Consider the following 25,884-nt stretch of genomic DNA (forward strand, 5'->3'; position numbering starts at 1 on the left):
AGTGCCTTACACATAGTAAGTGGTTTAAAAATGTTTGCTTATTACAAACCATTTAAATAAATCTCATGTTTTAAAAGTAAGCTACAACTATAAAAATGCTATTTATTGTGTGGCACCTAATCTAGGGTCATGTTTATATCTACCTTTAAATCATTTGAAAATGAAATCTGGCCTCTGACTAGGTTGACTTCACTTGGAAAAGTCATAACTAAGGAGGAAAAGGAAGAAATGTTCATTTGAATACAAGTCTGTAGTCCATGTCCTGGGTAGACACACTTAGATTTACGGTATCATGAATTATTTTGTAAATGATTATCTCAAATCAAAAGATGATGGTGATAGTGGTTTGCAATGTCAGAACTCTTCACTTTAAATAAGACAATAGCTGAATCCTTCCAATAAAAATCTTTTAAAAATAGCTTTTTAAATGCCTTCTACTAATACTACCAGACCACAAAGAAATGATTTTAAAATACAGCCTATCTTCAGATCAGTTTATTTTGGATCTAACAATATTAAAAAGAGCCTACTTAGTGAGATGAATATGACTGTTTTATGACTGTTTGCTATCAGTGAGTGTTTTATAATTGGAAACAAAATTGGATCCAATAATTCACCATGTAAGATGCTTGAAAACAATTTTCGTCGTTTTTTTTTTTCTTTTGCTTACATATGCCAGTGTTTTTGGAGGTTGTTTTAGTTCATCACGATTTTCGTTAAGGGAAAAAAAAAGTTAGAATTCTGTTTCTAAATTGACTGTGGTCTGTTCTCTATGACTGTTGGCTGTGTACCATTTTATCAGAACCATGCAACTAAACTTTTTAAATTTGATAACATGTAATATGCCATACGTTAGCATGACTGAAAATAAAAGTGAAGATCACTATCACTTATACTTACTTCTTCTATATTTAAGATTTTATGTCCAAACTAGGTTAATATCTGTTTCATTGTTGATCTTGGTTGTTATCACCAAATTAAAGTCTCTTCATATGTCCCATTTTGCCCATTTTTTCTCAATAGGCATTGATATTAAAAGGTACAATTTTCAAATAAAAGGAAATCCACTGAAAATACAAATAGACAAGGATTATTTTATGTATACTCTGCTAATAACAGATTATAATCTTATATAATTAAGCAACTTTTATCATTTGTGTCTCTCAACAATTGATTATAGAACAGTAAGAAATTAACTTTTTAGACATGTTATTAAGTTTGACTAATCTCTAATGACTCTCTGATCAAATGAGATAATGTATCTAAAATACTTTGCAAATCTTAAAAATTAAAGAGAAATGTTAGCCATCACCATCATCTGCAGTAGACAATATACATGATGTCTACAAATATATAGCAAAGAAAAGGGTGTGTGTGTGTGTGTGTGTGTGTGTGTGTGTGTGTGTGTGTGTGTGTCTGTGTCTGTGTGTGTCTGTGTGTGTCTGTGTGTGTCTGTGTTTGTGTGGGTGGGTACTAATTGTTTTTTTTTTCCTAAGGAACCTCTTAAAGTCCTTCCTGGAACCAGAGTACCAAGGAACACAGTCTAAGAAAACATTGTTCCTTTTTAACTTGGACTAGATATTGATAAACATTTCCCCTTCTTGCAATAGAAACAAGGTTAGAATCTTTCGAAAAGAACTTTTAATAGGAAACTAAAACAAAATACAAATACAAAAAAATGAGTTTTTATATAATGAAAATATCTTATTCTAACATAACCTCTAACCTTAGATAAATTTGGCTGGCAGTTTATGGAACAACTTGATCTGATCCCTTTTTCTCACATAAACCTTCTCATGAAAAGTGTGCTTTAGGGCTTTCTTTTTTAATCCTGTATTGTTTTCTACTAGTGCTTCAATCATGGGCCTCTGTCCTCCACAGAAGAAAAATAAGATGGAGTTCCCAGTATTTTCTATTATATACAGGAACAGTTGATTGGGATCATCCTGGAATAAAAAGAAAAAGTCATTATTTCTGCAAAGATAAATTTTCTAGATGCTCCATAATTTGGTTCCAACATACCTTTCCAGCTTTATATCATCTTCTTTTTATAAATTCTAAGTTACAGAAAATCTTAGTCATTCTCCATCCAGTATTCTCAATATTCCTCCTCACACCCATACTTCTGGGCCTACTGTTTTCCATGTCTAGTATGTATTTTCCTTCTTCCTGCCATCCTTCTCTTTCATCACCTTCTCTTGAAGTTTCTTCCCTCTTTCAAAACCTAAATCAGCTTTCTGGATGAAGTCTTCCCTGATCCCCTACAAGTGAAAATGAGTTTTCTTTCCTCAAATCTCTTGTAGAACTTTTCCTGAACATCCTTTTGCATATATATTTCTTTCTTATATTATATTCCTTTACTTACTTTTCCCCCTCCTTCCCTATTAGCCCTATTAGACTATATACACTTGAGAATTGGGCTTATACCAATTCAATTCAGTCAGCATTTATTGACTCCTCCTTACTATGTGCCGGGCACTACTGTGTGTTAAGTACTACAGCAAAAAATGGAACAGTGTCTGCCTTTAAGGAGCTTGCATCCTCTGTATCTGTATATCATTTTCCAGTGCCTGAAATAATGCATAACATATAATTAGGGTTTAATAAATATATATTGGATTAAATTAGAGTGAATTTAATTGAATACATTTAGGTAGCAATATACACAGTTTACACTGAGGTGACTGCATCCCACTAGTGAAAGGTAAAGTCAGTTGTTTCCTAATGCATATCTCTGACACTGCACAGTTCTACTAGCTTATCTAAAGTACATAAGGGTTTCTTTCACATAAGAGTAACAATATAGAAGTCATATTCTTTGAGGCTTGGCCATAAATGAATTTCCATAAAATTTCAAATCTTGCACAGAATTATGATGCAGTTATCTATAAACTTTTAGTATTTTTTAATACTCAGCATAAATTTCAGATAAAGGAAGGATTAAACACTTACCAAAAGTAAGCATCTATTTATTGCCCCAATGTCATTTGATGGGCCAAAAGCAAATTTTGTCTCTACAAGTCTCCCAACATCATCTTTTTATTCCTTTTTTCTTTTCCCCTTTCTTTCTTCTTATTTTTATACTTGCTTATTCTTTTTCTATCCTCCCCTTCCTCCTTTCAATATTTTTTATTGTTCTCTTCTTCCTCTATCATTTTTCCTTTTCTCCTGCCTTAGGCCTGTCAAGGATGCCCCTAGGAATTACTTAGACTCAGAATTAGCAATGAGGCTAAAATGAAGCTGACTCCTTATTTAAACTAACTTTCACCCTCCTCAGGCATTTTTGTTTTCTTAATCATGGTTGGCTAAACTCTGTAAAGAATATAATTAATAACTGTTCAAAAATGATATATAAATGGATATTGCATACTATAATACTATGTTATCATAAAACTTGCTTTCAACTATATCATCTTCTCTTTCTTTTGTGGGGGAGGGAATCCAATAGTGGAAACAGGAATAGGAAACATCAAAAGACCAAAAAATGAAGTTCCAGAGAATTTTTTAAAAATATCTTACAATCTGTCTGCATGATTACCCAATTCATATTTTTGCAGTCCAGATCTAACTATGTCAATTACCTACTATGAAATCTTCAGTGTCCTCCCACTTCCTGTAGCATGCCACCCTTTCTGTAGAATGTCTTCCACTTCCTCTTAGATACAAATTCCCCTATTTCACAGGACCCATGAATTTTTTTAATATTTTAATAATATTTCAACCTAATTGATTTCCTTTGTAATCCTTTGTATTTTATTTTAAGCATAATTTTAAATATTTTACATTATTCTGAGATAGGTACATAGGCTTATCATACTTCCAAATGGGTTCATGACACCAAAAACCATTAAGAACTACTGCTTTATTTTATTTATATGTTATTCACTATTTATTTATTATATTTATTTTATGTTAACATATTTATAGATAGATAGATAGATACTATATTATAGATATTATATTACATTATGTTTATATGTGGCTAAAGTCTTTCCTAATCTGACTCCAAACTCTCTTCCAAGACTTACTTCATGTTATTCTCCCTCATATGTTCTACAGTTCCAGTTGTCCTACTTTCTCTTCTCTGTATATAACATTCATTGCATCCCAATTTCTCGCTCTTATGTAGAATGCTTTCCTTCCTCACTTGTACTTTTATGAATCCCTAGTTTTGTTCAATCCCAGCTTAACTCTTACCATCTAAATAGGAAGCTCTTTCTGATCCCTCAAGTTATCAGTATTTTCTCACCTTCATCCATGAAATAAATTTGGATTTGCAATGTACTGAATACATGGATATATATATATATATATATATATATATATATATATATATATATATATATATATATATATATATATATATATATATATATATATATATTCCCATGTATATTTATGTTTAGGGAAAGTTAGATAATTCAATGGATAGGATGTCAAACCTGGAATTAGGAAAATATGAGTTCAAATCTGGCCTCAGATATTTCCTAGCTATCAAGTTACTATCCCTGCTTACCTCAATTTTCTCAGCTATAAAATGAGCTTGAGAAAGAAATGACAAACCATTCCAGTATCTTTGGATAGATCCCAAATGGTGTTGCGAAGAGTCAGATATGACTGAACAACAATAAATATCTGCATTTAAATATATATCAATGTAGTGACTTCATATTATTTCTAGAATAAAATATCAAGTCCTCGGGCTAGCTTTAAAAGTTCTTTGCAATCTGGCCCCGACCTATATTGTGAATATCTTTGGAAATTACTAGTCCTCTAAAATACTATGTTCCAGCTAAATTGGCTTTCCCTCTTTTCCTCGCAAGATAATTGTTGAACTACTCCAATATCTTTGCCAAAAAAAAAAAAAAAAAAAAACAATTAGGATCACAAAGAATCAGGCACAACTAGAAAATGATTAAGCAACAACTTTTTCTTATAAGTTATGTTTCCCTTTCTATTTCTGTGCCTTTGCACTATCTGGTATGTACCTGAAATGTCTCTTTTTCCTCACCTCACCTCTAACTCTTTAAGAAGTAATTCAAATACCATATTATGTATGAAGCCTTTCCTTATCCCTGTTACTGCTAAAATTGAATCCCATTTAGTACTTCAAATATCCTTGTATTTATCACTTGTTAGTTCTAACAAGTATTATCTCCTTCATTAGAATATAAGAACTTACAAGGAGGAGTTGTTTCATTCTTTGCATTTATATTCCCAACCTCACCAACTATACATTAAGCATTCATTGAAATAAAGTTGATGACATATCCTGCACTTGCTTCTTTCCAATTGAATTTAAGTTCTACAAGGACAGAGAATGTTTTGATTTTTGCCTCTATGTCCCTAGTATAAAGCAAATAATAAGTTTTTAATAAATTCATGTGAAAGCAAATTGGAATACTTCATTTTGCAGCCAAGGAAATTGAGTTTAATGTTTGCTAAGGTACCTGATATAAAGTGTCAAAGCCAGATTTTTTTCTCCAAATTCAATTCATTATCTTAGATAAAGAATATAGGTATCTTTTAAAATGTAGAATCTTAAGTAATAGGTGAGAGGAGAAGTAAATGTCAGGAATATGCAATTTTTCCTCCAGAAAAGATCACTACTGTATACTTTGATGTATCATTTGTTGGAGGGCTCATAGTACATGTACTTATTTTTAAAAATAATGGTCCTATTTTTACATGCTTTGGAAATTATATCAGTACTGGGTTCTTTGGAATTATATAGATCAAAGATGCTGAAAATGTGTGTAAATTATTAGTTGATAAAAAACTTGTTAACACCTTATGCCTTGATGTTGTGCCTTCTGAATAATAGAAGAATGAGGCTCATTATTTCAGCATTTGAGTAGCAATAATTTTTAATATATATAGTCTGGCATGTTTTTCATCCAATATCTAGTTCGGCTAGCTTCTGAGAAATTTACCAGTAGAGTAAAAAATTAATTTTTCAGTCATTGAAAGTCATGAAGCTTGTGTACTAAGATATACATGGGTTTGTAATATGTCTAAATGGAGGTATACTTCACTATACTGATGAAATCGTGGATCTTTGAAGGGTTGATGAAATATATATGTGCATCATTACAATTTGATATTGAACTTTTGTGTAAATAGCCAATGTAGCTAATGTTATTTAAAAAAAAAAGAAAGAAAGAAAGAAAGAAAAAAGAAAAATACAGCAAGGTCATCTGATCCACTGATCCATTTTCCAAGGATTATTATCCCAACTTTATTCATTAAGGAACTCAGGCTTGAAGAGTTAATGTGACTTAACTGAGTTTATATAATGTCAGAACAGAGAGGAGAAGCAAAACTCAGGTCTCCAGGCTTTTTTATATACTATAGCAATTTCAATTTAAACTATGGATAAATAGATGAAAACATACATACATACATACATGGATGTTGCTGTTCAAAGATTTTCAGTTGTGCCCTGCTGTGTGTGACTCCATTTGGAGCTTTCTTGGCAAAGATAGAGTAGTTTGCCATTTTCTTCTCCCTCAGATGAAGAAACTGAGGCAAAAGGATTAAGTGACTTGTATAGAGTCACACAACTAATTAGCACCTGAGGGCAGGTTTGAATTCATAAAAATAAGTCTTCCTGAATTGCTCAGCACCATAACTACCTAGCTGCAGCTAGATAGCTAGAAGAAAAGGAAGGAAGGAAGGAAGGAAGGAAGGAAGGAAGGAAGGAAGGAAGGAAGGAAGGAAGGAAGGAAGGAAGGAAGGAAGGAAGGAAGGAAGGAAGGAAGGAAGGAAGGAAGGAAGGAAGGAAAGATATATATATATGTTTGTATAAAAATGTATGTATACAAACACACACACATACATACTTCTTAAGTTTTTTTAATGCTAAATACTACTGTGTGCCTATGCTCATAGATATAACTATTTTTTATGAAAAGACAGATTTATTGATACAGTCAACAAAAACACTTTTTGGAGTGATAAGATTTAGAGAAATCAGCCACATTTAAGGAATTAAAAGCTTGAATAAGTAAAACCTGTTTTTGAGTTTGACTTCCAACACTTATGGCTTATGTCACTTGAATTTTTACATCTGGCAAACAAATATCATACTTACACAACTTACTCCTCAGAGTAGCTCTATGAAATTCTTCAAAGAAGAACTTTTTGAAGAGAACTTCAAAAATTATAAAAGGCAGCATCAATATATTATTATTTTTGTGAGCACACCTTTACTTGTAAAACATCACCACAATGACTATCCAGTTTCTAATAAATAGAAATCTAGTCCACAATGGATTTAAGCTGGACCCAAAGTTAGGAAGACTCATTTTCCTAAGTTCAGATCTGACCTCAAACACTTACTGGCTGTGTCACCCTGGGAAAGTCACTTAATCCTATTTGCCTCAGTTTCCTCATCTGTAAAATAAGTTGGAGAAGGAAATGATAAACCACTCCCTATCTTTGTCAAAAAAAAAAAAAATGGGGTCGTGAAAAGTTAGACATGAGTGAAAGGACTGAACAACAACAACGAACATATATGACATGGCACCAATTGTAAAGACATTAACCTAAATATATTTTAGAACTAGATAATTCTTCTTCCCAGGAACTTCTGCTCCCTTTCTTTTTAGAACATTGCATCCTGCTTTAAATGCATCCACTCTAAGTATAAAGTCAATTGGTTGTAAATGGTAATGAGAATAATATCATGTGATTAACTATACTTCAAGTTATCCTAATTAGTAACTCAAAAAACCATGAAACTTTTTCCTTAAGAAAGTGTGTTAAAGGGCAATGGTCTGTCTGAAGTCCAGTAGGAAAAACTAGTTGAGCAGTGTTAAAAACTGGCTATTGATTTGTGCCCCCCCCAACTGAAAGCCATGCACTGATGTAAATGAAAATATGTCGAGTCAATATTGATTTTTTTTTAAATCAGACCATCTCTGGGGAAATACTGCTAGCCCTACTGCTACACTTGTCTATGAGTGAAATAAGAGTCCTTTCCACAAGACTACACATGTCCAGACATCACATTCTCTTCCTTTAGTGGAGCTATGGTAGGTGCCAGTCGATTGTCAGCAATCGCTTCTTGGAGAAAATCATCCAGAGACCATAGTGTGAAAAGAATAAAATATGAAAAAGTGTGTTGGGGAGAGGGAGCAGTATCTGTAAGTTTCAATATAATTTATATTGGTTACAACATACATATACAAAGATATATGTATCCCAGTAAATAATCTTTAGCACAATAAAAGTATCTTTGACATAAGAGTAACATTGCAAGCAACAGGAAGAAATAAATTTCAGTTCTGAGGTTGTTATATGGCATAGTGGATACTGTAGTTTTGGCAGCACATAAAGAGTTCAGAACTTCCCTCTAATTAGCTTTGTGATACTGGGTAAACCACTTTACCCTCTAGGACTTATTATGGAAAAGTTTCAATCTGCATTAGTAGAGACAGTTACCATACTGGGAATTTTCCATCATGAAGAAATCACAAAATCTTTCAGGTGTTAAAAGAGAAATGAACCTCTATTTCTTTCCTAGCCCCCAATGAAAACTGGCCTTGTTCCTCTCTTCAGAGAAACTCTCTGAACTATAACTATACTAGCATATTGAGGTCTTTGACAACTGCTCAGGGACAATATAAGGGACTGCCAATAGTCATGAATATATATGACTGTGGTTGAAATCCATGGGGGCTTTCTGTGGACAGGTAAAGTTAGACTTAGTGATTTAGCTGGGATGTGGCATGTTCTCTAATGTTATCCTTGGCCAATTAGAACAGAGAATTAGCATGGAAGATGAGAGGAGGTCATCACCTGCCAACACATATAAATGATCAGAAGCAAACTATTGGGATTAGAGCAAATCCTAATAAAGTGATGATGGAAGAGATCATTCCCTCCATGAGAGCTTAAACTGCTAAATAAATCTACTTAGTTTTATTCAGTGGCCTCTAGGCACAGACAACTGATTAAAACTGCCCATTACAAATTGATTAACTTTTTGTTAATTATTTAATGACCTTTGAGAAACTGGATTATGTGATTGGCCTCTGTCCTCAAGTTTTTTGTTGGGTTTTTTTTTTTTAAGAGCAGAATTAGATTTCAGGAGAAAAGAGATTAATATGCCAAACTAATTTTATGTTGAATCACCTGAAATAAAATGAATAAATATGTATCAAAAACTTTGTTAAAGCTATGAAATTGTATATATCCAAAAAGAAAGATTATAGTAGTAGCAAAGGAATTTCAGAGTGACCTTAAGATAAATATCTACAGTGTTTTGTAGATTATGAGAAATAATATAGCACTTTTGATGTGATGAAAACTGGTTTACCAAGAGGTTCTCTACACAATCTGGTTCATATTTATTTGCCCTTTAACAAGTAGTAAAGTTCTTGAATACTGAGACCCTTTATTTTGCCCAATGTATTGAAGGCTCCAGAATAATCTGAAATAAAAAAGAGAAGCAACTCACAACATTAGAAATGGAAATACTTCTGTAACCATGCCTTCTACCTCTTTGCTCACTGTTATTTAGTTCTGCACATTTTATCACTATTTTCTCAACTAGAAAGATTATAAGCTTCTGAAGACAAGATCCTTACTTGTTTGAATTCTTCACATTCCTAGAATTTGGGTATATATTTTTGTTGACTCTTTGAGACACCATTTGGGGTTTTCTTGGCAAAGATACTGGAGTGGTTTGCCATTCATTCTCCAGCCCATTGTACAGATGAGGAAATTGAGGCAAACAGTTAAAGGGTTAAGTGACTTGCCCAGAGTCACATGGGTAGTATGTATCTGAAACCAGATTTTTAAATCATGAAACTGGGTCATTTTAATTCCAAATCCAGGATTCTATCTACTTCCCCACTTAGCTGCCTCCTCCATGCACAAAGGTGTATTCATTAAGTCCTAGTTAAATGAATAATGTAAATGAACAACAATTAGTTTCATGCCAAAGAAATGGAAAGAGAATTCTTCTAATTATTGAATCAATTTCACTCAATAAGTACTTATTGAAATAGCCCATAAACTGTTGCTTCTCTGAAGATCAGCCCAAATCAAATCAGAAATGATTTTTCAAGATAAAGATAATGACTATTTTCTTTATTTTCTTTTGCTAAAGGTTTTATCTCCTCTCCAGTGCCTAAATCTAATCAAGTAATTCTTAGTTCTCTGATCTCAAGTGCTCAATTTAGTTCTAGATTCATAAAATAATTTATTGAGTATATAGCACTATGTTGTATTATAGAGACAAAAAAAAGTTTATATAAGACATCTTTACTGCTCATGGAGCTTATAGTCTAATAGAAATCTTTGTGAGCCAATGAAATACTTTTAAAATGTTTAGAATTAGTTGCATTGGCCAAATGATTGATATTCTTTTTAGCTTACAATCATAAGTATTTACATCACTAATAGTTTCAGTTTAACAAGCTAGGCAATTTCATTCCAACACAAATACTTAACTTGAAAATAAAGATTTTTTTAGGAAGATTCAGTTTTTAGCAAGATATTATCACAACCCAATGTGCCCAGGTCAAGCAAAGATTGAGAAATAACTTTATCAAACTATTCATATCCTTATTAGAAATTTCAATGTTGGAGGGGATGTGAGAAAACTGGGACACTAATACATTGTTGGTGGGGGTTCTGAAATGATCTAACCATTCTGGGAGAGCAATTTGGAACTATGCCCAAGAGGCTATCAAACTGTACATAACCTTTGATCCAGCAGTGCCACAACTGGGTCTATATCCCAAAGAAATCATAAGAGAGGGAAAAGGGCTTACATGTGCAAAAACATTTGTAGCAACTCTTTTTGTGGTGGTAAAGAACGGGAAAATGAGTAAATGTCCATCAATTGGAAAATGGCTGAATAAGTTATAGTATATAATTATGGAATATTATTCTTCTAATTTTAGAAAGCCCTAGAAGGATTTGATGAATTGATGCTGAGTGAAACAGCAGAACTAGAAAAACATTGTACACAGCAACAGTAGGATTGTGTGATGATCAACTATGACAGACTTGGTTCTTCTCAGTGGTCCAAAGATGCAAGGCAATCCCAATAAAGTTTAGATGGCAAACACCATCCACATTCAGAGAGGGAACTATGAGACTGAATGTAAATCAGCACATACAATGTTGACTTTTTTTCTATTTTTCTATTTTTTCTTTAACTTTTCCTTTTGTTCTGATTTTTCTCTCCCAACATGATTCATAAGGAAATATGTAAAAAAAAATACATTTATAACCCAAAAAAAGTCATTTTTACATGTTACTGGGGAAAATAAAATTTTTAAAAGAAAATTAATTAAAATTTTAAAATAATAATAAAAACATATAAATTGCTTTAAAAAATTTCAGTATGGTTACAGAGTTTGTTGAAGGATATTTAAGTTCATCTTTAGTGCTAAGAAATTCCTTTGAGGATTCATTGCCATTACCTTTTCAAATAAGAAGAAGCAAATCAAAGAAATGCTGTATGTAAATACATGTACAATACACTAAAAGTCCTAAAAATAAGAATTGAAAAATTCAAAGTGGAGGTGGGGGACATAAGCAGATGGGAAAGGAAAAGGTTATGTCAAGAAAAAAAAAAAACTATCTCAGGCCTTAAAAAAAAAATTTTTTTCCTAGGCAATCCTATCCAAAGATGGCAAATTAGAAACAAAATATTACCAAACTACATTTTTTGTTGCTTTAACTGAGAGAGAAGGTACTAAGTGCAAAGACTGTTACATGTGGAATCAGCAAGACATATCTCAACTCACTACTCACTTACTTCCTGCATGACTATTAGCAAATCAATCTATGAAATGAGAGAAGTGAATTAGATACCTTTTCTAAAGTCACTTCTAGCCAGAAATCTTTGATCTTGATTCTGTAAATGTATTATTTGACATTAGTTAGGAAATAACTTAAAAGGCTAAGATGAATATGTATGGATTTTCCAAAAGAAAAAAAAAAAAAAAAAAAAAAAACAAGGAAGAAAACAAATTTCGTCTTAGAGTCCTGATCAATTAGACTCAAAAAGGTATTATACTTCGAAGATGTTCATTTAGCCTGAACATTCATATCACAAAATTTGACACTAAAATAAAATAACAATACATATGCAACTGAGGGGATTGGGAAGAGAGAGAATATATAGATTCCAATATACTGTACCGTATGCTAAATACCAAGCATTTTCCTAGACTAGAAATCACACTGTAGGCATAAATATGATTTAATGTGCTGCAATAACAAATTCTGAACCAGTTTCAAATCTGTCATTTGTTAGAACAATAAGTGAAATATATCTAAGGACTTCCATTGACTTTAGAAAAAATGCAAGTATGCAGGGCTAAATTGGGGCATAAGAGGAAGGGAAGAATAAAGTGTGAAAATATTCTAGCAGTGGCAAAGCAATGGTATATGCAAGGTTTGGGATTTTTATTCCTTGAGCTTATTTGAACTATATTAATCACTTTGACATCAGAGCACAATTCCTAAGTGAAAAAAGTAATGCTAGAAAATATTCATGTTTCTCAGTTTTAAAAATATATTATTATTGATTTAAAATAACCATAAAACTGACTAGAATTCTTGCCTTTTTAGTGCACAAAAGAAATTGGGTTCAGAAAAAACATTCTGCCTTATTCCTCAGCAAACAGATATTTACATTTGCATTGTAAAATTATTTACTATAAATTGTCCTGTGTTTTAATGATCAAGTTTAAATACATTTTGGTTCAAGCAGATTTTAAAATACAAAACTTTAATTTTCAGGAAGCTATCTAAACAAGACAATGTTGATATAGGGAAAAGCATATTCTTTAAATTCTAGAATACTTTAATTCATGATTCTGTTAGCCCTGAAACAAGCTTCAGGCAGGCAGCAGTTTTTGTGGAAGATGGGGGAGCCCCCTAGTGGCCCATCAGTAGACTAGTAGATTTTAAATAATACTTATGACAGAATAGTAGTAAATAGTGAGAGTGATAATAATAACTAGCATATATACAGCATCTAAGTTTTTAAAAGCACTTTGCACATATTTTTCTAATTCTATACATGAAGTTAGTGCTATTATATTTAGAAACTGCTTTGTTTTCTACTGTTAGATATTACTATGGGAAAGTAAGTTTCTTGTGACAAGAGATTATTTCATTCTTGTGGGGGTTTTTTCTCTACTACCTAGTATTCCATGAACAGTGAGGCATTTAATAAATACTTGAGTAGATAATTGATCAAATTTCCATGAACCACTTTAAAGCTTTTTATTTATGTTCCCTTTAAATAATACTCACAGGGTTTTTCTTTCCTTCCCACCTTTTCCCTTTTCACAATAATCATTACTTCTCTTAATTGAAACTCCAGTTGTTCCCAGTTCAACATTTATTCATTCAATAGTTGTTATTCAATTTTCAATTGTTTCCAACTCTTTGTGACCCCATTTGGAATTTTCTGGGCAAAGATACTGGGATATTTTATCATTTTTTTTCTCCCTCTCATTTTACAGATGAGAAAACTGAAACAAACAGCTTTCCCCAATCAGACAGTTAGTAAGAAATCTGAGGCCAGATTTGAAATCAGGCCTTACTGACTCAGTTTTAGCACTTTATGCACTATACCAGGCCCAATGTTTTACCTACTGCCCCACCTAACTACCCATTCATTTAATAAGCATCTGTTTAATGTCTTTTGTATACCAATAATGTGCTATGCTAAGGGGATGACCCCCCTCATCTTCAAAAGACCCTTCTTCTCAAGGAATTTTCATTAAAGTAAAAACATATATGTGCAGACAATTAAACATAAAATCTATAAAGGAAATTTGGGCCAAAGTGGGGAGTAGGACTAGCAACTAGAGATTTCAGGATAAGTTTAATGTAGTAATTCTTCATTTGAGACTTAAAGAAAGATAAAGATTCTAGAAGAGAAAAGTGAAGGGGAAAGTATTTCAGGTATGTGATATATGATAAAAATGAGAGATGGAATGTCTTAAGGATTCTCTTCTGACCTTCCCTAGCTTTGCAAAAACCACAGAAAGGTGAACAATGGAGCACATTCCCCCGAGGAATTTCTTCATTAAATGAGGAAAAATGCTCAACCACCTTGATAAGCTATAGTTTTACTAATATTATGGCCTCTATAGAATATATTTCCTAATCCTTTTCCCAGGCCAAAAGAACTTTATATATGAAATGACACAAGATTAAAGAAAAGGGGTACAATGAAGACAAATAATACTCTCTGAATATTGAAAGTGGTTTAAGATAATAAGCATTGAAATATTTAGCATTTTCTAAAATAGATAAATGTTATGTCAGCATCATTTTTCTCTTTTTGAAAAAAATATGGCCATTTTGTATGTAGTTATGTTATATTGTCATGGAACAATATTGAATTATGTATTTAAATAGCATCCCTTTACTTTAGGAAAAATATTTCTTTCATTCCTATAGCCTTACATTAAAATAAGCAAGAAATATGCTTATTTATTTTTGCCCCTTTTTTCAGATGAAGAAGCTAAAGAATTCTTTAAAGATAAAAATAAAATTTCAGCATTATTAATAAGTGAGTTCTGATCTCTGGATCAACACCCGTTTCATAAAGGAGGTATATTCATGTCATTGTAAAGAGGAAAATATATAAGGAGTTAAGTCTCTAAGTATTACTCTAAGTAAATTAAGAGAGAAGGTAGAGTCAAAGAACAAGATGAGATTTTGTGAGTGTGTTTATGCAGGTGTGTGTATATATGTGCATGTTGTGTGTATGTGTACAAAGTTCATTGTTTATTTTAGTCAGGACCAACAAGGGGATTTTTTATTTACTATGTATATTTGTTACAAAGATTTGTTTTTCTTTTCAGTGAAGAGGGAAGGGAGGTGTAAGGGAGAAAGAATAGGTTTTTATTAATGGAAATAAATTAAAAATAAATAACAGATTTTTAAAAAAGGAATAGAATGAAATAAGACAAGGTCTAAAAGTTCATATTCACATTACAGCTAAAGGTCTGAAAACAGATGAGCAGACCGGAGTATATAGTAGAATTTGAATGCAGGTTTATTAGTCCAGAACAAGGTCTATTTCCATTCTACCATGTTCCTAAAAACTAAAGGAAAATAAGTGGTCCAAAGTCTAAAACAATATTAAAAACAGACAAAACTATTGCCCCTTCTGACCTGCCTGACCCAAATCTACTCACCTCCACAAAAAAAATGAACAAAAGAGGGGAATCTTAGGAGCTTAAAGGACCTGGAGGGGGAAAATGGCAGAAACTAAATGTAAGATTCCAGCTGTAGTATCAAGAAAACCTAGATAACTGAGGCAACTCTCTGCCTCAGGCCTAGAGAGTTTCTTTTATTCCTTTTGTGGTAAAACTATTCCCTGCATAGTAAACCACAGCCCAGCAAGCAGAGGCAAGAAAGTAGAGCACCTGGTTTGAGTGAGGAGAATGTGAGGAATAACTTATAAATGGTATTTACCCATAGCTCCTACCCTACCTGAACCCTGTCCAATTTTCATGATACAACTTAAAACTCAACTCTTGCATGACGTCTTTCTGAGTTTCAGACTTTTTCTGAGCATCTCTAGTGGTTATAGTTTATACCCAGGATTTCAACACCACACCCCTGGACCACTTGGGCTTGCTTTGCAATTTGCCAAGTTATATAATACATCCATTTTTCCTTTGTTCATAGGAATATATTAATTTCATCAGCAAATCTCTTATGATTAGAAACAGAGATTAAGAGATTAATGCAAATATGTTAGCAATAGAATAGAAAATAAAGACTAGATTTGTGATTTCATTGTTACTGCTCCCTCTACTAATGTAAATCCTTCTCTGCAAGTTATAGAGAGCTATGTAGATGTGAAGAGTTTAAATGACTGGCCAAGCATAATTCTGAGGCAGGCCTTTCTGACTTCCCTATAGTTATAACATACTGCTTCTGCATAAAATTAAATTATGCATGTGTTTGTGTATATATGTATATGTAAATTGAAGTTTAATTTAAAATAAGCATGCACATTGAATCTACATCCATTGAAAAAAATAACATCCTCTAATTACTTCAATAGAGACAGCTGGGTGGTACAATGGATAAAGTGCTGGACTTGAAGTAATGAAGTCTTGAGTTCAAGTCCAATTTTTAGACTTGTACTAGTTGTGTGACCTTAGATAAGTCACACACCTTTGGCCTGTTTTAATTTTTTAAATAGAATAATGGTACCTAATTCACTGGAGTTTATGAGGTTCAAATGAGATTTAAAGCATTATATAAATGCCAAGTGAACTATGAGATAAAGTCTTCTAAGCTTATATTGGTTTGATTGGCCAGTCAGACACACAGTATCTTGAGCCCAGTATAATGAGGTCATTTGGTCCTCTTCAAGAATGAAGAATAACAATCATAAAAATGCTATTGTTATTATTATTATTACTATCATAATATTATTTGTGCACATGCCTTATTTCTCTAATAAAGTTTGTTACTTCTTCATGTGAAAGAATAGTGTTTTATACTTTTATTACTTTGATGAACATTACTGCTTAGATTTAAATAACAAAATGTGGAAATACATTGGAAGACTTAGGAAGTTAAGAATATTTATTTACTGAAGGATACATAGACAAGATTGTTGTTTATCCTTCGTTCTGAAAGAAAACCATGATATTAGGAAGGTGATGCTAGGACATGCAAGTGAACTGAATTTAAGTGAGAGACAAAATCAGATACAAATCAGCAGCTTTAGATCCATTCTCTCCAGTCTAGGTGGTATAATAGATAGCGTACTAGTCCTGAAGGCAGGAAAATTCATCTTCCTGAGTTCAAATATAGATTCAAACACTTACTAGTTGTGCCTCTAGACAAGTCATTTAACTATTTGTTTCAGTTTCCTCATCTGTAAAATGAGCTGAAGAAGAAATTAGCAAACTATTCCAGTATCTTTCACAAGAAAGATCCAAATAGAGTCATAAAAAGTTAGACACAACTAATTGACTAAATAGGAACAAACATTGCTGAAGCATCTTTTTACATATCTGGACCATAGTATCCCAATTCTCTCTACTGTTCTAAAGATAACAAAGCTCAATAAATATGTGTATGAGTTTTTGATAACAGGTCCCAGTCTCCCTGCTCAAGTTCTGACTAATAAATAGAGGTGAATTTTAGAGCATTCTACCCAGAGACTTTGAAAGCTAGAAGGGACTTCAGAAAGTATTTTACCTTCATTTCACCCATAAGAAAGCTAGGGTTTGGAAAGAGATTACAGTAAACCCTATAGAAGTTAGAGAGACTTTTTTTTTATTTCTCTTTCTGAGGAGAAGTTTTGCCAATATGGGAACATAACTATTTTGAAAGTGAGGGAGGAGATGAGGGAAAGATTAAGAAAGGAAGATAAGAAAAAGGAAGTGACATAAAAATTAATCAAGAATACATTGAAGGGAACTGCTGTTCATACTTCTCAACATGAAGAGAAATTCTAATAGAATCTATTCAAAGCATAGATCCATAGAACCAGGGCAGCCATTTTAAGCAACCTTATATAGGTTTTATTTACAAGGCAAGCATGAGTGTGGCAGAATTTTATAGAGGATATGAGAAGGTAAAGATTTACATGTCAAAGAACAAATATAAGAAAAGAATATCAACATCAGATAAAATTATAAATTAGTCAGTAAACACTAGGGATAAAGCCGGAATTAGAAATTACTCTTTAACACCAGAGCTATAATATAGTTATTTGACATGTTTATTTTAAGTAAAAAAATAATAATAATAAAACTGAGCCAAAAATACTCAGCTACTCATCTGAGTTTAAGTTTGGTGTCTTAGCTAAATTCGACAAGCTCTAGATAGTGAAGTGACTTGCCCTCTTAAGAAATGATGATAAAGACGACATGAAAAATTCTCTTGCCATGGAAGGAAGGAAGGAAAAGAGGGAGGGGAGGAAAGGAGAAGGAAGAAGAAAGAAAAGAAAGGTTGTAGTTCACAAAACTGGACTCTTATTGAATGAGCAGCTGATAGTTTTTTAGAAACTGTAATTAATGTCTTTCTTCCTGTACCAATCCAGTACAGGCTTACAGAAGCACATGCCACCAAATAATCCCATATGTGCTGCCAATGCATCACTAGGAAACCAGTGTTGTAAAATATTGCTTTAAAGCTGCATTTCACCTATATCAATTCTGCTCTTGGAAGGATATATACACCAGAATAGAAAGCAACAGTAATGATTTTGGGGGAAATGCAAAAATGTGGCTTTGCTCTCTTCTCTGCAAAATTAAGAATAGTGACAGCAATATCTCAATACAACTCTTTCTTGGATCTGTGTAGAATTGTGTCTAGATGATTTTGTATAAAAATGTTCAGGAATCAATTCTACTGGACAGGAGTCTGAAGAGTGAATCGCTTGAATCAAACAATTAACTCAGCACTCTCTGGGGCTTGATCCATAGAATTTTGCTTCAAGATTAGAGTGCCAAGGTGAAGATTAACACCTCTGGGTCACTGAGGTTGATGAGACATGACTTATTAATCCTTCAAGAAAATCTTAATTAGACACTAGAGTACTTCTTGCTTCATCGTTAAATACTACCAAATCCCAGGATAATTGGAAAATAAATAGTGACTATGATAGAAAGTGGTGTTATAATTAGGCCCACTGAAATGAAAGGAATGAATTTTTTTTCCACAAGGAGATTATATGTCATCTTTCCCTCCTTTTAAATAACTCAATATTAACATTGCAAAAAAAAAAATCCAACGTAAATATATTATCCTAGACAAAAATCTAGACATTATGGAAACAAGGTATAATGACTTACCAGAACATTTTGACTATGAATAATATTTATTATCATAATGCAAAAACTTTAATATTTTTCAAGTAAATATTTTTCTAAATTTTATTGATTTTTTTTTTGTTTTTATACCATAATCACCTCTAATAACATCTCTCTTCCACCAAGAATCATCTCTTATAACAAAGGAAAATAATTAAACAAAAACTTTGCACCTCTGCCTCATAGCACATGCCCCATTAGATGCCAGTAGTCCTCTACTTCAAACTAAGTAGATGAAAGATGTTTTATCTATGTAGTTAATTAATACACTATCGTTAAATTATGTTTTTTAAAATTTTAATGCTTTAAAAAATTAGTATTTTTCCATGGACAGACATCTTGTTTCAGCTGTAAAGTTTTTGTTATCCAATGTAATAGATTTGAGTTTATATAGCCAAAAGATTTTACTTTTGGAAATGCTTCATTTTTTTGGTATTTTGTACATCAGCCCACAAGGCACTTAAAAGGGGTTGCAACTGAAGAGGAGGGTGGAGCTGAAATCCATTCAAGATTACTAGGACACAAAAAGGAAAAATATTTTACTTGAAAGTATGGTTTAAAAAAAAGGGGGGGGGGAATAATCCTATGTTTGATGGTCATTTTTTAAAGTTGAAGGATAAAAGGAAATCTTTAAAAAAAAAAAAAAAAGTTAAGGAAATCTCTGACTCTTTAGCTTACCCTCTCTAAGCAAGTCTCCTTCCAGTTAACTGTGATAATTATTGTAGGCATTTTTACATAGTATTAGCTGCAAAGTGTACTAGTAAGCCAAATTGTCAAATTATGTCAACCAAGTCTACCATCAACAAATAAATTGCTTTTTGCAGAGGAAAAATGTATAAGGTGGTGGATCTCCAAAGAGTAATAAACCACTCAATCTCATTTATTAATTAGTTTATTCCAACTTTCATATTTTGTTGGGGGTTTTATGGATATAATCTACCCTTTGCAGTCAGCTTCATAGCTTCAATTCTTACCCAGCTTTAATCACTGAATGGCTATTGCCTCAAACAAACTGAGATCTGGGAAAGACTTTACCTTAAAAAGGTCAAGGTATCCCACTGCTTCTGGAATCATCTTCAGTCGTCCTGATCTGTATCTTGGCACTATGCCCAGATGGTCCTGGAGAAGAAAGTACGGTTTATGACTACACAGTCCACTCTGCCTTAATTTAATTTACTTGCAAGTCAAAACATCACCTTCATGAAGTCATTTATCGTTTTTGAGAATGATGGACAAACAACAATAAACAGAAGTAGCTCATCAGAAGGAAGCTTTTTATGGCAGAATAAGCATAAAACTGATTCAGAAAACCTAGGTTCAACTTTAATACTAACAACAAACCTTTGAGGCAGATCCCAGTTTTGCAGATGAAGAAACCGACAGGTAGCAAGTATCTTGAGGTGGAAATTTGAACTGAGTTTAAGTCTAATATTCTATTTATTTTAATACCAGTATGTTATGGAAAGTACGGAATTTCATTACCTTCCAAGAAAAGTACCACATTATCATAGAATCATACATCTAAAGCTAGAAATAACTCTGAAGGTGATTGAGTCTAACTCCTTTATTTTTTAAATGAGAGATCCTAGGCAAAGAGAATTCAAATGGCTTGCCCTAGTTCATATAAGTAGCTGAAAGGGGATTTGAACTTGGGCTCCGATGGCCATTTCTCAATAGATAGGTGTTGGGCAACATTATAGAGATCCCACCTGCTGATGTTCACATTTAGGAGTGCCCCAACCATCATGTTTTTCAAATACCAAATCATCAGAGCTTTGTTCTCTGCTGAATGATTTGAGGGGTTTTTTGATCTTTGAAGTTAGAGCTCTAAAGAGAAAAGAGCAAAGGTGTACTGATAAATGTTTAACAACCATGCTTCAAAAACCCATGACATACTTTTATGTTTAGTCTATGTTGTTCACATTTTCCCCATCACTTTCTTAAGCTTAGACAAACAACAAAATAATAAATCAGACCCCGATTTGTAGCTTGCTGATATCCAAGATAAAAATGCTCATGCTAAAAAATTTAACAATTGGCATGAGATGGTTCTGAACACCAGAGGAGTATTGCAGTTTCTTACAAAACAGAGACGCATATATTCCAGGGTGTGCTAAAAGTTGGTGATAATGAAACTAAGGTTCTCCGCTGAACTTTACTTGAACACTAAGTAAAACTTAGGCCACTAAGAAACATTAAGACCACACTTTTCCCTAGTCATAATCAACTATGTGACTTTAGACACAAAGAAGAGCAGGAAAAGTCTTCAAATTCTGTCCTATACACTCAATATCAATATGATCCTGAGTAATTAACTTCACTTTTGTCTGACGAGTTTTTTACATCTGCAAAACAAGGATATTAATAGCAGCTGCCTCCCAGGACTGTTGTGAAGATGAGGTAATATTTTTAAATATTTAAATTTTAAACCACTATATAAATGCTGCTGTTGTTGTTGATGATAGTGTCCATAATTATAATTGATTGAAAAAAACAATTGGAAAATGTATGTAGCCTATTGTGAATCTATGAAGTTCACAGTATTACATGATTAACAAGCTTTGGAAATTGGCAAGTATAAAGAGAAGAGTAATTCAGCTCAGCATATTTGCATAAACCTACCCTGTGTTCCAAAACTGGGAAGTGATATGTACTGATCAAAATATACCTAAAGTGTTCAGTTCTTAAGGCAACATTTGAGGAAGAGTATTTAAAAAGCTGAAATTCATCCGGAAAAAGTGGGCAGAATGGTGGAGGGACTGGAGGATGTGTTGTATAAGAATAAATAAAAAGAACTGAGGGTGTCTGGGATGGAAACATAGGCCAGCTAATCCAACCTCTCCCTCAATTAAAGATGAAGAAACAGGAAATTAGGGAAGGGAAGTGGACTGCCCAACTAGAATATGCTATCTATATTCAAGTATTTGAAGAATTTTAATATGAAAAAAGTTGAAAATTTGTTTTACTTGGCTTCAGAGGGTACAACTTAGAAGTAAGAGGTGATGGTTGCACAAGCAGATTTTGGTTCTAAATGAAGAGAAGTTTTCTAACAATTGAAGTTGTCTAAAAGTGGAATAAGCTGTCTCATTAATAAGTTCACCTTCAATAGAAGTCTTTAGGAAAAGGCCCAAAGGCCATTTGTCAGAGAATTTATTTAGGGTATTCTTAAGTCTGAATGATATTAGATCAGTGCTGTCCAACAAACAAGACATTATCTTTCAGCTCCAAGCATTTTCTCTGGCTTTCCCCCATCCCTAGGATGCTGTCCCTTCTCACCTCCAAACCTCTGCTGTTTCTTTTAAATCCCAATTATAATACTACCTTCTCCAACCTCACTTAATTCCTTCTATAATTATTTACTGTATTTACTATATGTATCTTATTTTGTATATATCTGCTTGTGTGTTGTTTCCTTCATTAATTATAAACTCCTTGAGGGCGGGGACTGCCTTTTGCCACTTGATCACCACTTGATTTAATAAACATTTATTGATTGATTGAAACTCAAATAGAAATAGGGGCCACTAATCCATGCATGAGGATTCCTGCCAGTCATATATTAACTTAGCTTTAGAATGTAATATTATCTATGTTTTATTGTGTTTTTATTATTTTGTTAAATGTGCCCCAATAGCTTTTTAACTTGGTTCAGGTTGTTCTCCAAAGTGTTGTGAGCAGCAATGCAGCCTATATAGGCCATGTATTTGACCACTCTGTAATAGATGATATCTCTATGGTTCCTTCAAATTTTGAGAATCTATTATTAGCTATTAATAATTTCATAAAATATGCCTCCTAATTCTGTTCCTATTCTCTTTGTACTTTCCATTCTCTTTTCCATACTGTAACAGAAAGGATAGTATTGTAGGGACTAAAACACCATGTTTTAGTCAAAATTCTTTCACTCACTATGTGTCATTGATTGTATTAACTTTATTAAGTTTTATAGAAGTGAACTAAATGTATCCTGGCCCTCTTTGGCAGGTTAGTGAAGTTTGTGAGCCCTTCTCAGAAAAATGATTTTTTTTTCATGCATAAAATAGAATATTTAGGATTACAATGAAAACCTCTTATTATGAAATATAGGTGTCAAATAATTTTTAAGTATGTTCATAAACCCCAAGTTAAGAATGTTTGGCCAAAAATAATTAACTTAGGCCAAAACATTTGAAGGAATTTGGGTACATATTATTTATATAACCCACTTACCAGAATTAGATTCACCAGGTAGTTTCAACTTCTCCTTTGACTGCATAAGCTTGACCAAATCTGTAGCATCAGTTGGAACATAGGGCAAACACACCATGCACACACCCAAAAAACTCCACCTAGGCACATAGTTAAGTAATAGGTCATCCAGCTTTGGAGTGAAAAGAGATGGGCAGAAGGATTCAGCCTTGGGGAGGTAAATAAGAAAACCTTCTCACATATTAGAACTAAGGATATTGATTTGATGTCAGATATAACGATCTGCATTTTCACTAGAAACATTCACCATTCTCCTAAAAATGGCCTTTTCCTATTATCTCCTTTGTTCAAATTGTGTACAATTGCTGCTGTAACATATCTCCTGAATGCAAGAACATTAACTCTTCTTGTGCATTTAGAAGTAACTTAGAGGAAAAAAAATGCTTGAAAAAGTCATTCCTTGTATATGTGTATGTGTGTACATGTATCTTTGTACCTATAGATGATGGCCAAAATACCACTGAGCAGAAACATGTTCTTTGAATATTCATATCTGAGGATATTTCAAAGAGAACTAGTTTGTGATTCTTATAGAATCTGTTACAAAGAAAGAAGCTGTTACAATTTCCCAAGATGAAAGAGACAACTCCTTTGTACCAGGTATCTGAGAGGGGACAAATGTCCCTCATAGCAGGATAGCTGATTTTATAAGTAGAATAGAATTCTGTTTTGATAAGCCACTGTATGTTTTTTTCAAAAAGCAAACCCAAGAACTAGAAATTCAAGGGGTCTAAGGAGTCATATGTTCTTTTTAAAATCTTTATACCTTGGGGAATTTTAATTTTAAGGAATGAGATTTGAAATACCTTTCAAAGGCAATGCATTACTATATTTATTCAGGCCATGATTGTATTTTCCATGCTTGTTTAGCCAGACCAAAATGAAATGTGTGAATCAATATAAATATGAAGTCTGGAGATACTAACACAGTGTGGTAGGATTGTGGATTTAGATGTGGAAAGTCATAGAATCCAATCACTTAATTTTACAGATGAGGAAAATGAGGTACCAAAAAATAGGTGGCTTTCCCAGAATCATAAAGATGGTAAATGTCTGAGGTAGGATTTGAATATAAGTTTTCTTGACTACAAGTTCAGGATCCTGTTTGCTATGTCTTGGGAAAACACAAATTCTTTATTCCCTAACCCTAGTAAGGATTTTTTAGGATCTTTTGGGGGCTGGAGAGGGGAGCAGTTTCTAGGAAAAGAGTGAGACCTTGTATTATGCTACTTTTCTACAATATCCTTAATAGACAATAAGTATTTCTCAATTTTTGAGAATATGTGTAAGTGCTAATAGCAGAACAAGAGAAAGAAATTGAGAAGTTATTTGAAAAATCTAGTCTTTGCTTAAATGCCTATAATAAGAAGAGCTCATTACCTCCTAAGGCAACCTATTTTCCTACTGGATGGCTATATTCAATAGAATATTTTTTCCTTAAGTTTAGCCAACATCTGCCTCTTTGCAATTTCCACTTATTGCTTCAAGTCCAGTTCCATGCCAGGATAGGACCAGAAGAGGCATTGTGCATTAAAAAAAAACCCAAGGGGGACCATCCACAAACAAATATTCAGCTCCCCCCCTTCTTTAAAGCTTCATATATAACATTATAGGGAACTAGCTGTATATAAGTAAGGTAGCACATGTAAAGCAAAACTCAAGACAGGAAAAACATCCTGCTTTCCCTTGCCATATTTCTGTCAGAGCTGAGGATTATACTAGCATATTAATGCCTGTAACAGCATGAGAGTCAAGCCAGAGTGCTGTTCAGGAATCTCCCATTAATGAATGGTTGTTACAGCAGTTACACAGAGACTCCCAGTCCCACTGCCAATCTCTGAACCTTTCCATCCCTCAGGAATGGAATTATTCCTAATGGGAAAAACAGTTGGAATTAAAGTAAGAGGTTGTTTTTTTTTTCCTTTGAGAGTTCAAAGAAACTGAAGAATTAGATTACAATATTTTGGCCTGGTTTGCCTTATTTTTTCCTAACCTAATGTGAAAAGTGTATAGACTATAATCTAGGGGATAACAGTGCCCCTGCTCAGCAATGTAATACCTTGTCCTTAAAGACATTTGGTTTGATTTTACTTTTCTCCCTGGTATCATGATCAGAAATAGAGAAGTGGTAATTATTCAACTTTATAGAGTGTATTTTTTATTTTAAATAAAAATTTTGTCATCTTTCTTAGTGGTATTGTTTTGAGGGGGTAAATTATGCCTTCTCTTTTCTTCCCAATACTTTCCTATTTCCAAGTGACATTAGTGGAAAATACCTGGACTGGACCACCCAATTCTGACTCTATTTCTTAAGAACTATGTGTCTCTAAGTATGTCCTTTAAGCTGTGCAAACTTTAATTTCTTATCTGAAAAGGGAAATCATTAACATTATATAATGTTCAAAGTCCTTTTTATGTTATTTTAAGATTCGATGATGCTATGACTCTACCTATATCACTCTCTATATCCAGTGACAGATTAGACATAATATAGGAAAAGGAACTAAAATGAGACTCTAGAGGGGAAACACATAGTACACACTGCTGAAGTATTTTCATGAGAGAAGTGGCCACATTTATTAAATTCTTATGATGCTCAGAAAGTTAATATATAATGATAATGACTTGTTCAGTCATTTTCAGTCTTATTCAATTCTTTATTACCTTATCTGGGCTTTTTCTTGGCAAAGATACTAAAATTGCTTGTTATTTCCTTCTTCAGCTCATTTTACAAAAGAGGAAACTAAGGCAGACAAGGTTAAATGACTTGCCCAGGCTCACATAGCTAGTAGGTATCTGA

The 25,884-nt window shown here is 33.0% G+C and overlaps 1 protein-coding gene and 1 long non-coding RNA gene across 3 annotated transcripts in view; one reads left to right on the forward strand and one right to left on the reverse strand.

The window, feature by feature from the left end:
- The window catches only part of HS3ST5 (heparan sulfate-glucosamine 3-sulfotransferase 5), a 301,119-nt gene that overhangs the window by 256,624 nt on the left and 18,611 nt on the right, over positions 1-25,884 (forward strand). The window lies entirely within an intron of this gene.
- On the reverse strand, positions 1,376-24,149 carry LOC141566050 (uncharacterized). The gene is made up of 3 exons (XR_012489222.1): positions 23,046-24,149; positions 19,872-19,955; positions 1,376-1,946 (listed from the first exon to the last, which is right to left on the reverse strand). It is a non-coding gene; the product is annotated as an uncharacterized LOC141566050 (long non-coding RNA).

This window comes from Sminthopsis crassicaudata, chromosome 4, assembly GCF_048593235.1.
Source record: "Sminthopsis crassicaudata isolate SCR6 chromosome 4, ASM4859323v1, whole genome shotgun sequence".
Taxonomy (NCBI): domain Eukaryota; kingdom Metazoa; phylum Chordata; class Mammalia; order Dasyuromorphia; family Dasyuridae; genus Sminthopsis; species Sminthopsis crassicaudata.